Source organism: Amphibalanus amphitrite, unplaced genomic scaffold, assembly GCF_019059575.1.
Source record: "Amphibalanus amphitrite isolate SeventyFive unplaced genomic scaffold, NRLGWU_Aamphi_draft 000310F_arrow, whole genome shotgun sequence".
NCBI classification, from domain to species: Eukaryota; Metazoa; Arthropoda; class Thecostraca; order Balanomorpha; family Balanidae; genus Amphibalanus; species Amphibalanus amphitrite.
In genome coordinates, this window is record NW_024881805.1 from 1 (window position 1) to 15,534 (window position 15,534).

General features: G+C 50.7%; 1 protein-coding gene across 2 annotated transcripts in view; it reads left to right on the top strand.

Annotated features, from left to right (window-relative positions):
- Positions 1-2,383: 2,383 nt before the first annotated feature.
- Positions 2,384-15,534, top strand: part of LOC122388132 — a 215,896-nt gene continuing 202,745 nt past the window's right edge. Inside the window, exon 1 of one of the 2 annotated variants that reach the window (XM_043378929.1) lies at positions 2,384-3,230. The gene's annotated coding sequence lies outside the window, so the exon portion shown is untranslated. The remainder of the gene's footprint in view (positions 3,231-15,534) is intronic. The other variant, XM_043378932.1, reaches the window with a different exon arrangement.

The following is a 15,534-nucleotide window of genomic DNA, read 5'->3' on the forward strand; positions in this document are numbered from 1 at the left end:
AACTGCTATCGCGGATTCTCGAAATTTGGGATTTTGACCCCTAAAAATAAAAAAAAAAATTATTTTTTAAAAAACTCAAAAAATTTCCACAACAAAATTTTCGAATTTCGAAAAAAAAAACCGGAATATGTGGTAGTCCCTGCGCTCTTCGATATACATACCAAATTTAGATCGATACCTCTGTTTTTGGCCAAGTTATATCGAAAAAAAAAACTGTTTAAAAAATTGATGACGTCAAATTTTTAACTTAATTTTTAGCAATTCTAGACCTCGTAGCGCAAAACGGAGACCACCATTGAACTCCCCGTGACGAGCATCGAAACGATATCCATTTTATGCAAAAAATATCAACTTTGAAATTTGACCTAATTTGACTGACTTTGAACTGACCTTGACTGACCTTGACCAAAACGTGACCTAAGCTGGCCCTTAAGTCTTTCTGACCCACATAATCGCATTTGTCATGTAAAATGGACCATAAAACATGTATCACACGACACTTTCATATTGTGACCCCCCAGTGACCTGACCTCTGTGACCTGACCTGGTATCAGTGACCTCAAATAGCAAAATATGTGTTTGAAGAACATTTCCCCATCGATGATTTTCAATGAAATGCATTTTACTCGATTTTACAACGCATTTCTTGAGATGCCTGTAAACGGTGAAAATTCGACCTTTGACCTGACCTGTGACGTCATCGTTTTGACCGAGGTCAATGAAATTGGGTCACAAGGTAGATCCCCGTTGGGGCTATCCAACACCGTTTACCCCTTGTCGCTATGTTGCGTGGTTCTCGAGATCTGAGGGGGGGGGCAAAATGCCCCCCCCCCCCCATCAGACCGCGTTGCTCGGCAGACCCCATCTGGGCGCGGGTTAAACTGCTGTTAGTTGGCATAAGAAATAAGAAATAAGGCATAAGAAATGTCCGACTGTCACAGCTGAATAGTAAACAAAATTAATCAGTGGAGATTAAGGAGGAACGACACAAAAGCAGCATTAATACAAAACGAATCCGTGTTTATCAATCAAAATAAGCCTGTCCTATGTCCGTTGATCAGTGAACAGATGGAGAGGCGTCCATGCTATTGTTGTGGGAGCATTGAGCGCAGGTCGCAGGACAGTGCACCTCCGCCCCTCTATCCTCAAGGGAGCGCACAGCTCGCCCCCTGCGGAACACGGCTCCCCCGGCACATCGGTCCCAGACAGACTGTCCATTTCCGTGGGCACGGGGAGAGATAGCGACCTTTCGACGAACCCTTTCGCCGAGCTAAGCCGCGACTCGTCCGTCCCATGGGGATCGCTATCGATGCAGATAGTATTCACGTCTGCTCCAGACCTACCCTTCCATTGAGGAACGGTGGTCGCGGCGAGCGGGATGAGCAGATATCGGACAATGCTGTGGGACCCACCGAGGTAGCTGACTGACGATGGGAGACGCTCCATGGCGAGGACCCTTCCTTCCGTCAGCTGGGGTGTGACTCAACTCTTTACGTATCTTCTGTCCCATTCGACACATCCCCCAGCAGTGCTCCGCTTATGGTCCGAACGTCGCCCCCGGCGCCAGGGGATCTCAAACCTTTTGGTCGAGCTCCCAGGTCTTAGATGATGTGAGGGGAGCATTCAACTTGTTTAGCATGTAGCTCGCCTCTTCGAGTGGTCATATGTTACGCTGTAACACACGAACAGAACTTCCTGAACTGGGACGTCGCTCGGCAATCGCTACGCTGAGTTGAAATGATTCGGAAATAAACGTCGAATGTAGGAACTACGCCCGTAACTAGCGACGTGCGCCAGTATTTTGAGAAGTTATTGGTGCGCCAGGAAAGTCATCACGAACTCAGGCTTATGAACGGAAATGAAACGATTACAGACAGACGCACATCTAGAAATTTATAGCCGGCTAGGGCCTGTCTGGCTGAGAGTTCTAACTAGAATGGAGATTAGGAATGGTCCATCTGGTTTAGTTTTACACTCACGGTCCAGTAGCCCGATTGGAATGGCACTGGTCCGTTCTCCCAACCGGCGCATTCGTCCAAGCCTAGATCAGGGGGCACTGCAGACCTCACATCTTGTTAATTACAAAATCTGCCATGACGGTCAAATGACAGAAGCCTTAGGTAGGTACTGCAGGCAGTATGAAGTTATTTAGAGGTGATTTTTTTCAACTTTACCGTCCATATGCAATTGGATTGGCAAAGGTTACAAGAAAATGTGTAAGATAGGTAGGTACCTATGTGGCTCAATAATAACCTGCACTAAGCATGGCAAAGCTTTTCTCGAATCATAAATGCTTATACATGGATATCAGTAAAACAGGTGTAATAAATCTTTAAAAATGTAGAAAATCCACGAAAAGTCTTGTTTTATTTTAATGTTTTAATATCACGTTCCATGTTCATTGGTCAGTGATCATGCATGGGATGACCTGAATTGGTAATAACACATCACATCTCTTCCGTCACATTTGTTTCGTCATCCTGCACAGTTGGATTTGCTCAGCTTATCGATGCAATCTACTTGGATGTAAAATTCCGTGACCGGCGTGCTAGTTTGAGCTAATCCGAGTGACTTTTAAATGTAATGGACATATGACTGTCCCTCGCATATCATTAATAGGTACCTAATTACTAAAATACGAAACTTACAACGGATACAGCCAGGCATGACCACAGGCAACCGATTTCGAAAAAAACTGATTTTAGCTTAGCATATATTCCCAAAGAAAGTTCACTCGTAAGCCAAAACTTTTGCAATAATCTCTGAATTACCATATAAGGTATAGTTAGCCAGCCGACCACATAGCGCTAACCTCCCCCCCCCCCCTCTTCCCGCCGTCGCCGTCTGTTGTCGGATTGGGAGCCCCTGGTCGGATGACGGTCGGGGCTGCCCGCCGCGGCCGAGACGACAGAAGGCGGGGCACCGCCGCCCGGCCGCAGCCGCCGCCGGCTGAACCACGCACTGTGCGTGTGACGCCCGGCGCGAGGGGAGGCAGTCGCAGCGCGCTCTGTGGAGGAGTGGCCACGCGGTCAGCTGTGGGGGTGAGATTGGAAGGAAGGAGTTGGGAGAGGTTTGTGGTGAGTGGAACTGAAGAGTGAAGTGTGAATGGTGAACTGATACGAGCGAGTGACGAGAAGGGGACTGAGAGACAGTGTGATTAGTGGGGAGTTCGAACGAGCGACTGAACGACGGGAGTGAGAGGAGTCGGGAAGACGGATAGCAGGCACTTGGTGAGTACCTAGGGATCCCACTCCGCATGTAAATATCGGTTGATTCTGCGTTTTGAGTGACCGGTTGAGGTGCTGATTAAAACTTTTGTTGGCGGTCACAATGTATTTAAAATGATACCAACTGTTTGTTGTTTTTGGTGTAGAAAATTGAACTGCTGTTCTCAGAAAAAGAAAGATTGGCCACTTGACATGGGACCCTCACAAGATCCGCATTTATGTCAGTCTGCATCGGAGCACCCCGCTCCGTACCACACCCCTCGCACCATCCTCGCGTCCGTCTTCTGTCCATCATCACATCTACGACTCTGTGACGACCCCGCGCCTGTGCACAGCGCACATTGCACAGTGTGCGTACTGCGTGCACGCCGTGCACTGCACAGTGCACACGTGCACGTTCCGTTTTGACAGTGTGATGTGGGTATCATCAGTGACGGTCACGGTAATTGATTCTGAGAGAGCATGATGTCAGTTCTCACGTACAGCAGCTAGCAGAGATGATTGGTTCGGGTGGAGAGGGCAGCCTCAGTGTGGACTGGGTGTGCGGCAGGCTGTCCTGCTGATATATGAATGTGTGTCCATAAGCTGAGAAGATTTTAACACTGAGTGCGGTCACCTCTGTTAGAGGTTGGATGTGTTGGAAAGTGAATGATGTGATAGGATTTGACAATGACATAAGCTAAGGAATGACCAGTGACTATATCCATCTTTCTTTGAACATTCTTCTCAGTATCTTCTTCTTTGAGCCTTCTTCTTCTTCTTCTTCTTCTTCTTCTTCTTCTTCTTCTTCTTCTTCTTCTTCTTCTTCTTCTTCTTCTCTTCTTCTTCTTCTTCTTCTTCTTCTTCTTCTCTTCTTCTTCTTCTTCTTCTTCTTCTTCTTCTTCTTCTTCTTCTTCTTCTTCTTCTTCTTCTTCTTCTTCTTCTTCTTCTTCTTCTTCTTCTTCTTCTTCTTCTTCTTCTTCTTCTTCTTCTTCTTCTTCTTCTTCTTCTTCTTCTTCTTCTTCTTCTTCTTCTTCTTCTTCTTCTTCTTCTTCTTCTTCTTCTTCTTCTTCTTCTTCTTCTTCTTCTTCTTCTTCTTCTTCTTCTTCTTCTTCTTCTTCTTCTTCTTCTTCTTCTTCTTCTTCTTCTTCTTCTTCTTCTTCTTCTTCTTCTTCTTCTTCTTCTTCTTCTTCTTCTTCTTCTTCTTCTTCTTCTTCTTCTTCTTCTTCTTCTTCTTCTTCTTCTTCTTCTTCTTCTTCTTCTTCTTCTTCTTCTTCTTCTTCTTCTTCTTCTTCTTCTTCTTCTTCTTCTTCTTCTTCTTCTTCTTCTTCTTCTTCTTCTTCTTCTTCTTCTTCTTCTTCTTCTTCTTCTTCTTCTTCTTCTTCTTCTTCTTCATGCTCAACCTCAGCAGGACTTGAGCTGTAAGTACTCTTGTGACCGCAAAGATGAATCTTGTTTTCGTCAATCGTCAGGGCAAGGATTATCATAACGATTGACGATTATCTATGTAGTGAACGTAATCCGATATACACATAAAAATTGCTACGTAATTAGGATCCAGTCAACTTACCATTACACATTTGACTTTGCGTGGTTCTATCTGCATGATATTATCTGGTCATACAAAATAATAGCCGTCAGTCAATTAAACCTGCAGCCGTATTGGAGACGCAAAATTTGCATGTCGTGATGTCAGTGTTTACATTGAGGATTGCACCAGTGTATATGTCTCGTTGCAGTAGCAATGTTGACCATTCACGTAAGCAGGATTTAGCGCAGCTGGCCACAAAGGACAAGAGTATCTAGTGGTTTCACATTTCAGTTCAGTGGATCTCACGGCTGCAAAGTCCCTTTTCTGAGCTAGCTAAAATACCTAATAGATATTGAAGAAGTCGACCCTTAACTATTCTGCCTGCTTGTTATGTCTCCCGCCTTTTCATATTTAACTTGCCTTGTTAGTATTCATATCACGCAAGGATTTACTTCATATATCATATTAAAAAGTTGGCAATTTATTAAACGATAGCCTGGTGAGCACTGATGCATAAAAAACTGCTGAGATCAACATTTGTCCTACCTGTTCTGGCTTCAGCCGACAGCCCATGTACTTCTTCAAACGCCTTTAGCGGCTACAACATCCAAACGTGCAGCCTTTTCTCCCAACGCCTGTTCGAACATCCTTCAAGCTCTGTCAGGCGCCTCGCTAATCAGCATTAACTGAGTTAACGAGCCTCTGGATCGTTCCGGGATAGCGTTATCCCTATTTGCATGGTTCCGTCGTGTTAGTAAAAACGTCCTGTCACCGATCGTCACAGCTCGCTGTGCACTTCTGCCGGCCACTTCAACTACTCTTTGGCCGTCCCTCGTCTCGGCAGGTGCACATAAAAGTCGTTTTTGCGCTCTTACGATACGCGTTTCGATAGTGAAAACGTCCTAAACCAATCAGGAATGCTCACGACTACGGTTGACGGTCGCTCGAAAAACGCCACCGGAGGGCGACGGAATGTCGAAGCTCGTGCGCAACTCATTTGTGCCGGCATTCAGCTGGCGTTCGTAATTCATTCGGGGCTCATCTGCAGCGATCCAACGACCCACACCTGTTCAGATCTGACATTTGATCTCTCTAAACTGCTCGGCGGCGCGGCTGTTGCTGCCACCTCAGTCTGACCTTAGGGCCAGTCCAATCTGCAAACACGAGGTGCAGATGCAACTCGGGTGCACCTCAGAAGGCGTGTAGGCCCTAAAGCTGATAGCGTAACCCTGAAACTGCACTACCCTGGGTGTCGCGATCGTAGTTCTTCCGGCTCTGTCACCATTGTTGATGTCACCGATGCCGGTGTGGTGCCGGCGACGCGATGGTGTCGGTACTGGTGCCGTTACTGCACAACTCTGGTGCCAGCGTTGAAGCCACCTCTGGTGCCGGGCGCCGCCACGATGCCTTCGTTTACACCTGGGCTGCCAGCCACAAATATTTACGCGATTTTTGCGCGGTGTAAATGCTGGTGATCTTATGTTACCAAACAGACGCGCGTCTCTTGGTAATTATAGCGCACTTGTGCGTGGAATGTTGATCATTGAACGTGCCCTGGGCGTGTGGGGGAGGGGGGCTGTTGGCCGCCAGGTAAGCTACGAAACACGGCACCTGGCCAGGCCTGCCGGCACTGCTCCGCCGGACGTGGCTCCGTTGAATCCTGAAGGCGCGGAGGATAGAGAAGAAGGGGGCTCTGTTGCTGAGTTTATAGCTAGGTCATGAAAGGACTTTTGTTTGGAAATGAGGCGCTGTGAACGGTAGAGATTATGGCGTTTATTTTAAACAGTGACGTTAACCATGCGCCTTAGCCGCGATGACTAAGGGGGATGTTTTAACTTGTAAGTCATTAGTATCTTTCTAAGGCTCAATAATTAATCAACCCCGTCTATCCAACACCACAACTCGTTCATCTAGTCATCTCTAACACCCTTTGATGCCTCTCCAACATTGGACGATACGTGAATTAATGGCACGTGCCGCGCGCCGTCGTCAGAATCCAAAAATATCCGTCAGATGACGGTGATGTGGCGTTTTTGTTCGTAAACATTTGGCCGCGTCACTGCCGCAGCCGCCAGATGTAGCACGGAAGTCACCTGGGGACGGACCGACCACCGGGACTGCTAGCTGGATAGGCGGGCTGGAGAGGCGGGACTTGGATAGGCGGACTGGAGAGGCGGGGTGTCACGCAGTTCAGCTGGGTCCACGAGAGGAAACAGGCTGGTCAGCTGCGGGGGTGGGGAGTGTTTCAAAGGGAAGGGGAGGGACGGACTGGCCACTGCCACTGTGACCATTGTGGTCTGTCCCATCCCATCTAGCAGTAGTTACTGAATGAGGCCACCGGGCCAGCGGCAAATTAGTGTCACGAACCTGTTGACACATGGCGCCCTCCAGCCGCCGGTAACCCGTCATCGGGCCGGCACCCCGTCATCGGATGTCATCAGGGGACATCAGGGTCCGGCCGGCAGCTGGCGGGGCGCGGTCACCCAGGTGGGCCACCTGGCCAACAGGCGAGGCGACACCCTCATTGGGAGGCATGATTTGCACCTCTCTATAGGTGTTTAGTGGTCTCGCAGTGACTGCATCACGGCTGAGGTCACGACGGCGGCAGAAAAGGTCACACGGAAGTCATCAGTCCTCGGTTCGCTGGTTTGAAGAGTCTGGAAGACTTTGTGTGACAGATTTTCGTAGAATTACAGGATTGATTTGGTGATCGTTGCACTGCCAAGTGTCACAGCTGCAGCCATGGACATTGGACGGTCGCCATCAGGTCAGCTGTTTCGGGATTATAACGATGTTTGTGGCTGGACCAGACATAAGAATGTTCCTTGAGCACGTCTTTCCGAACTTTGCATTCCACAGCTGTAAATTACCTTTCTGCAAGACAGAGACCAGAAGAACTCAACTCAACAACACTCGGTCAAACGCTGCACCAAAGTGAACATTCAGTCTCAGAATATTTTCATTTTCCACTCTCCGTACCGTCTCCTATCCGATCGGACCGACCACCCTCGTGTCGGAAACTGGATCTCTGTCATCTGCGCCGTCACCTCTGACTTCCAGTCAGCCGTGAAGTTACCCGTCCCTCTGTCTCCGCTCCCACCACTCTGCCGCACCCCTCCCCTCGTCACCCTTCCCCGGCGAGACAGCGGGGCGCGGGGGGGGCTGTTGTATCACATGGGAAGGCACGACTCCGGGAGGAAACAGGCCGCGGAGACTGAGAGGAGCGGATACTCGCTGTGGCTTCTCTTGGTCTCCGGTTAGTGAGCCGACAGCAAGGGTAGAAATGCAGTCAGCTGTCTGAACTCAGCTCACAGCTGACTATACCATCACCATGGATAGTGATTGGTGAGGTGATGGAACGGTGGCGGACGGTGGTGATCAAAAATGGTGTTTTCGATGTGCTGAAGGAATGTTGATGTGAGACAGCACATCGACAGACAGTTGGGATGGGCAGTGTTGTCGAACACTTATCGAAGATTCGTCTAATAGATTCTGTTGTCGGATGTTATCTATTGTCTCACATTAGTGACAAATGTTGCTGCCAATCATTGGTGACGGTGGTGACGGTGATGTCTCTGACTGGTGCCGCCGCCAAAGGGTGCCGCCGACCGCCCTGGAGTCGCCGGCCGGCCGTCCCGCCGCGCCGTCTGTTGTTTCAGTTGCCTGAACAGGGGTGGCCGGTGCTGGATAGCGTTTTGGAGGGAAGGGTACGGATGAGGGGTGCAGGGCGCTGGGCTGTCGGTAGGAGGGTTCTGGACCTCATCTTTCACACCGGGCATACCGACCTGAGGCGCAAGGTGAGAGAGCAACCGAATTCAGTGGTATTCTCCAAAAAAAGAATGAATATGCTATAATTTGATCTTACTTTATTTACTGCTGTCTGCTGTCCATCATGACGTGAGACCCGAGCATCCAGCGTGGGAGCCGTGGGCGGATTCCGGTCGGCTGTGGTCCGGGCGGCCCGCCCGGGCTGTCGGTGCCGCCGTCTGGGTCATGTCCCCGTCTGGCGTCCTGCCGGCTGTCGGGTCACACCTCAGGAGTGCCCGTCTGCGGTCGGAGCCGGCACCCTCCTCCCCTCCTCTCCCCTCATTCAACAGATGCCGCCCTGACCCCTGACCCGCAGTCATCCTCCGAGCGGTGGGGAGGCACGCGTCCCAGGCACGTGTTATCCTGTCAGGGAGGGAGAGGGGTCGTCTGTCGACAACTTCCGAACCAAGCTCTCTGTCGTCACTCGTGTATCGTCCTTCATCAGCTGTCGATGGTGACGTCACGAATAAAATCAGAGACGAACTCGGCGCGGTTAGACGATAGTGGCGCACGCTGGAGTTCGGTGACCCGATTGTGGCGCGGCGGAGACGGTATTTGAAGCGGTTTATGTCACAGGCAGTCGCGCGGCGCGGTCGTACTGGGAAGTCGGCCTGTCGTCTCCAGCGTCCGGCTGAGAGAGTGTGTCGGAAAGACGCCGAGATTGAGATAGAAAGCATTTTACGTAAAAAAAAGTTGCGAAATGACGCAATATGTAGAGGAAGTAAGTCTGTTAAAAAGCAATGGATTCCACCGTATCAACATGTTAAAATGAAGATCAGCGCTCTGTGGCTGGAAATCTCTCCCCCCCCCCCCCCAAAAAAAAGATAAACATGTTAAATCAGTTAAATGTAACTATTTGTCTTGTCATTGCACAATCAGCATGTGGCCATTTCGCCAAAGCCGAAGCAGTAGTGTACGCCGTGTGTTGTTTGCCGTTACAGTATGTGATCAGCGTCTAGTAGATCAGTCGAATGCGCGGGGCTGAACACGGCGCTGCACGGCTGGCTGCCCTCAGGGGCACGCTCCAACAGGCAACAGGGCTTTGTATGCAGAGTGCAGCCTGAAACGCGAGCAAAAACCGTGAGTCTGCTTATGAAATGCTATTTAGAGTTCATGATTTTCTACGTAAAAATCGGAAGCGCTCTTTTACCAGCAGTTCCACCTTGCATGGTCGTAACCGTCGTTAGATAGCGGGCGCTTCCAGATTCAGACAGCGAAGCCATGGCAGCTGCTCTACTGAGGAGGCGGCTGGTTTGAAATGTGCCGGTCCGGTGCGCCCTCCATAAGACCCTCGCGCACCCCGCGCGGCCCGTCTGTGGGGATTACCACCCGCTGATCCGGGGTTGGCCTCGACACCTGGCCGCTCTCTGGAGAGACTCTCGAGTGTCATCGGCGCCCAAAAAGACGCCGAGCTGACGAAGGGCAGCGCGCGCCTCCCTTCTGTGAGCGCGGCCGTGCCGGCCGATCCCCCACGCGCTCGGAAAGCCCCTGTCGACGCCGCCCTGTCAGTTGCGACCCTGTCCGTCAGACTTTGGCGTCGTTCGCCGCTGTTGTGTTCCATTCTCATCTGCTGCTGTCTTTCTTCTATAAGTAATAAGTATCCAGTGCGTAACGATGGCCAGCTAATCCTGTTTGGAGTCACCAGCTGGCTCGGGCCGTCGGACGTCGACCGTAAAGTCGACGTCGACGAACCTTCGTCGCTGTCGACGTTCCACGAGGCAGTAAACAGAGGGTCACGTGCGGCGTGCCGGTCCGATCCGGCGGTGTCTGGTCGGCCGGACTGGAGCCGCTAGGACACAGACGAGCTGTCTCGTTTATTTATGAAGATTGCCGCCCGATTTCCGAGGAATGTCCCACCGGACGCGCCTGAGGAAGCGACAGCGCGCAACTGAGCCGCTTTGAGTCGATGTTTGAGTCAGAATGCGGCCAGTTTGATGTATTTCAACTCGTAGCCGTCGCTTGTCCTTTCAGTGAACATTGAGATATCCTGATATTTCTAGGCTCTGTACCAGAAAAACGTCCGCTAGTCAAACTGCAATTCGTTGTTGCATTCTCGCACGCGGTGCGAATTTCCATTTGGAGCGTGCTGTATCGTCGCGGCATCTTCCGTGCGCCTCTCGTCTGTTCTGTTTGGACGCCTCCCAAGTGCTCAATAAGCGACTGCCTCGTTCCAGCGCTCTCGTCCCTATTGACGGAGCCTCAGAGCACCCTGGCTGGCCCGCCGGTCGCCACTCGTTTAAAGCAGCTGCCCGCGGTGTTGGCTGGGCTCCCGGCGTTCAGCTGCCACTTGGGCGACAAACTAAAGTTTGTGGGAGGGCGGAGGAGCCTGCGGCGGACGAATGACGGCGCGTCACAGCCGGCATGACGGCGCAGTGACGCTAAGTGACGCCGAAGTGACGCTGGTGGTGACGGACACTCTCTGGAGCGGGGTGACGGTCTGGAGAGTGGGTGACGGGCCGAGCGTTCCAGCTGAGACGGCCGTCACTCCCCAAACGACGCGCTTTTCGTGCAGACTGCAGACATGTCGAGCCGCCGAGATAAACACGGTTTCGTTTGCGGCGGCGGCGGGCGGTGGAGGGCGGAGGCCTTGTCCGAGGGCGGCGACCGCCACTCGGTGGCAGTTTAGAGCCGAGACCACCCTGCTCGTGCCCTCACTATACCCTGCTCTGTCTCTCTGTCCTGCTCTGTCCAGCTTAGCTTGGAGCAGTCTCCACTGTGACATGCCAGCAGACAGTCAGCGTCGGTCGAGAGGCGCGATTTACGGCACCTATTCCGCGAGGACCGCAGGCGGCACGGGGACATGATTTGGGGCTGACGCGTTCTGGAACTGTGAGCTATGCCTGGACACGCGACAGGCGGTATAGATATGGACTCCTCGAGATTCCAAACGGCGCCGAGTCGTCGGAATGGCCGACCGGCACCGTCACATCGTCTCCCAAAGGTCCGGCTTTCAGGAATGGCAACGTGGGGTCAACAGTCGGGCCGGCGCCGAGCGCGCGCCCCATGTCACCTCGCCACCCCTTCGACAGGCGTGAAACTGGGTGATTTGAAGCCGGCGCCGGCGGCATGGAGTCTCCCTAAGCAGGAGACACGGTGTTTTAGCCACCTGGCTGGAGGGCTGGTCCCGACACGCACGTGTCGCTGCCCGCCGATCGGAACGACCACAACCGGAAACCGAACCAAGGCGAGCCAAATCGGCGTCTCCGCTGGAACCCGAGCACAGTGCGCGCGCCAATCTCCGACCTCCGCAGTGCCGCCAGCCGTGAAGATAGCCTCCGAATCGCGCCGACATGCTCCGAGGCCAGCCCCAGCCCCACCCGCCGCTACACACACAAGGAATGCTGAAAAACACGTACGGCTGTGGGAGTTAAACGCTCCACTGAAATCGTGACGCCGGCGCGCGCCAAGGAACGTCTCCGTAACGCTCGCCGTATTTCTGGCGCGTCGATGCGGCGTGACAATGTTTGACGCGGCGAACGGAGTAAATGACGTACCCGACGTGACGTGAAGTGACGTGACGGTAAAAACAGTCAGCTCGTGCCAGCTTCACGTGACAACAGAGCACGTCTTCTCAGTCCCAGTACCTAATCAGGTTCACAGAGCTCGCCAATTGATGAGCCTTCCCGGACTGTCACCGTTTTTACCCGTAGTTTTTGTGAGTTCGTCTGGTGCTATGAAGATCAAACGCTGTTTGTGAGGTGCCCAGGTTCGTTCATCACGTGCCTGTGACGGCGTCACGCCCCGCTGCAGGGTTTTCTGATAGTGCAAGGCGTCGGTGACGAATGTCTGCCGGTATCGGAGGCGAGGAGAGTTCGCATGATGATTTAAATCCACTTACACGATAGGGGATGTGTCAAACAGCGGTTAACGTGAGCCACATGTCAAACATGGATACCGGTGAGCCACTACTGAATGGTAATCCATCACACCGGGACGGGATCACTCTGAGATACTTACACACTGGTTTGGGCGCTAACAGCTAATGCTTTCAATAAAAAGCGGTACGGATGTTCCCTAATTTATTCAGGACGATACGTCGCGATCGTGGGACGCTGCATTTGTGGAACGTGCTTGTTATCTCTTAGTCATGTTATGGGTACATAGGTATAGGTCAGGAAATGAAGACAACACAATCTGGCTTACAGTAAATTGGCTCGATGCTTGGGTACGTGGTGTAAAAGTATTGCTAACATGCATGTTTTACTGAATAACCTACAACAAGCCCATGTGAAGTTAAAAAAAAAATGGTGTTTGTGTTATAGCTGAAACTATTTTGACTGTATTTTTATTCCCAAATGCGCTCAACCAATCTTGTTTAATCCGGCTCATCTGGTCTTGTCTCTGTTCCGCCGTTTTTGTTTCGCCCGCGGCTGTCTCCCCTCTCCTCACACGCGTTTCGTCCGTGTTTCCCCTCCTCCCCATCCCTCCGGTAGGCCGAACACATGTTTTAATTCCCCTTCTCCGGCGTCGGGGGAAGCGGCACCCCTTTGGCGTCGTTTTTCATTAGCCGGTCAATCTATTAGCTGGCGTTGTATGCGATCAATGACTGACGATTGGCGCACTCCCACGCCAGAGTGGATGTTTCATGGACATAATTGATTGAGATTTATGCTCGGGACGCAGATCCATTGACTCAGATTGCTGCCGCTGCTGTTTGGGCTCACCAGCTGATGCTGCCACTCAAATTGTCGAAGTTCTTTCTGTGTGAACTGAGTGCATCTCGCTCCTGAGAAGGCTCCGGTTGGCGCTTACGACTTAACCCACATATATTCTTTCCCACACAGCCTTTTGCCGATGGCAGAAGCAAAGAGTGGAGACCAGACGGCTGACGGCCCACTTTGAGCCTCTGTTCCACAGCCTCTGCACCAAACCCTCCCTTGCAGCACAATTCTAAGGTGTGGTCACAGATTACGTCGGCACGGGCGGCGGTGGCTCGGCTGGGGTTCGCAATAAGCAGGCAGCAGTGTCGCAACGGGGCATTAGAGCCAGAGTTACGGTCGCAGCGCGACACAGAAAAGCCGCCGACCGCTCCGCCTGCGTGGGGTACACGCGGGAACTCGCTCTGTCTGAGTTCAACGACGCCGACGTAGTCTTGCTTGGAGGTCTTTGATAGCGTTGTGGTACATACTTATGTGTATATCCTAACACCCTGACAGATTCGGAGACGGCTGTCTGCTGTCTCTGCCTGCAGCTCCTTCTCGTGTATTTCCAGATCCTGTTGCTGGCGTCTGCAAGTCTGATGAAAGGCGGACAAGTTGAACGTGCTGTTACTCAGAGTGGTGACACTTGTCACATATTCTACGTAAACGCCTCTAATCATCTGCGACTTTAAACAGACCTTCTTCAGCAAGATAATGGTGTCGTCAGCCTGAATTCCAAGCGACTTGAGCTCAAATGGTTTCCATATTTCACAGACACGCGCAAGGCTGGTACCCGTTTATATTCGTGCCGGATGAAGAATGAAACTCTTTGGGGACGGTCGTTCCATATTGCAGCTCTGCAAAAAGTCTTCGTATCTCCAATTTATAGCATATGCACTGTATGTATGTACAGCCCTCTGCAAACTGCGTGGTAGGTATTCTTTTTCCGACAAAACCGAGAATATCGCGAATACTATGCTATCGGTCACTCGAAATCGTAACAGCAAGACGCGCGAGATACCGCACCTTAGATTGGCATTATGATATTTATCATCTTATTCATTTTCCATCCAGTTTGGCAACAAAACCCAAAAGTTTATATTTGCCCCCAAAACAAACTTTTGCATTTTGTTGCCACACAAGCCGTATACTTTGTTTAGTGATAGACCCAATCGAAGGAGTGGAGCATGGCGCATCTCCTATTTGAAGTGAGTTCCGACCGACTGATAACATAGCCTTTGAGTAATTATCGGTTTTGTCGAAAAAAGAATACCTACCACGCAGTCTGCTGAGGGCTGTACATAGGGGAGAGTGGGGCACATTCGTGCATGGGGCACATTCGTTTTCAGCAGTTTATGGGAACACGAGTGACTGCACGAGCTCAAGGTAAATTATGGAAATATGTCTATCATTGCCGCCCTTCGTTCACCGTAGAAGACAACACTGTACCTGCTGTCATGCTTGATAAAAACGAAAATTTGTAATATTCGTGAGCTTTCCAAACTTTTCTCATATCATCCATTTTCGTGATCCTGACTCGGAAATGTGGTTCAGCTTTTCAAAATTGGGGGTGAAGAAGCCCACTCTATTCACGGAACTGCTGCAAACTTGTTTGTTGAAAAAGTGTCATTTTTTCAAAAAGAAATTTTGAAATATATTACTAATAACGTTGTGGGGCAGGTTCGTGTACGCACTGCCTGGGGGCACATTCGTGCATATTTTTTTTTAGTTTTTGCGATTTATGACTTTATCTGTAGTAGGTTTCTCTAATGACGCTCGCCTGACTCAGTCTCGACTGCTTGCGACGTCGTGACGAGCAATTCACGCGAACTTGGCGAGGTCACGGAGGCCGGCAGTTGGCACATTCTTGTTGGCCAGCCCATTCTTTCTACATTTGTTGTGCAATGCATTCTTGTCGAAAGGAATCAAGTGAAATGACCCCCTGCCAATTTCCTTTGGTAAATTTCTGGTAATGCCCGGTAATTTCTCGAATTTTGCCGGGTGAACGGAAGTGCCCCATTTCTTGAACGAATGTGCCCCATAGGTGGGGCAGTTTCGTGCAAATGTTCAGAGTTAATAAAAGTCATTTTTTCTAATGGAAGCAATAATTTTATAGGATAACTTTTAAAGAGGAAAACTATCTGCAATAGTTCCTTTCCATACTACAATCAACAATTTTGCCATTGCACTAACCAAAGAACAGATATATGGGTTTATCCATTTTTTGCACGAATGTGCCCCACTCTCCCCTACAGCGCACACTTTATATAATGCAGCAAACACTCGTGGGCTGTGGTCTGTTTTCACGACTTTGCCGGTAATGCTGCTCTAGTGATAATATTTCGTCTTT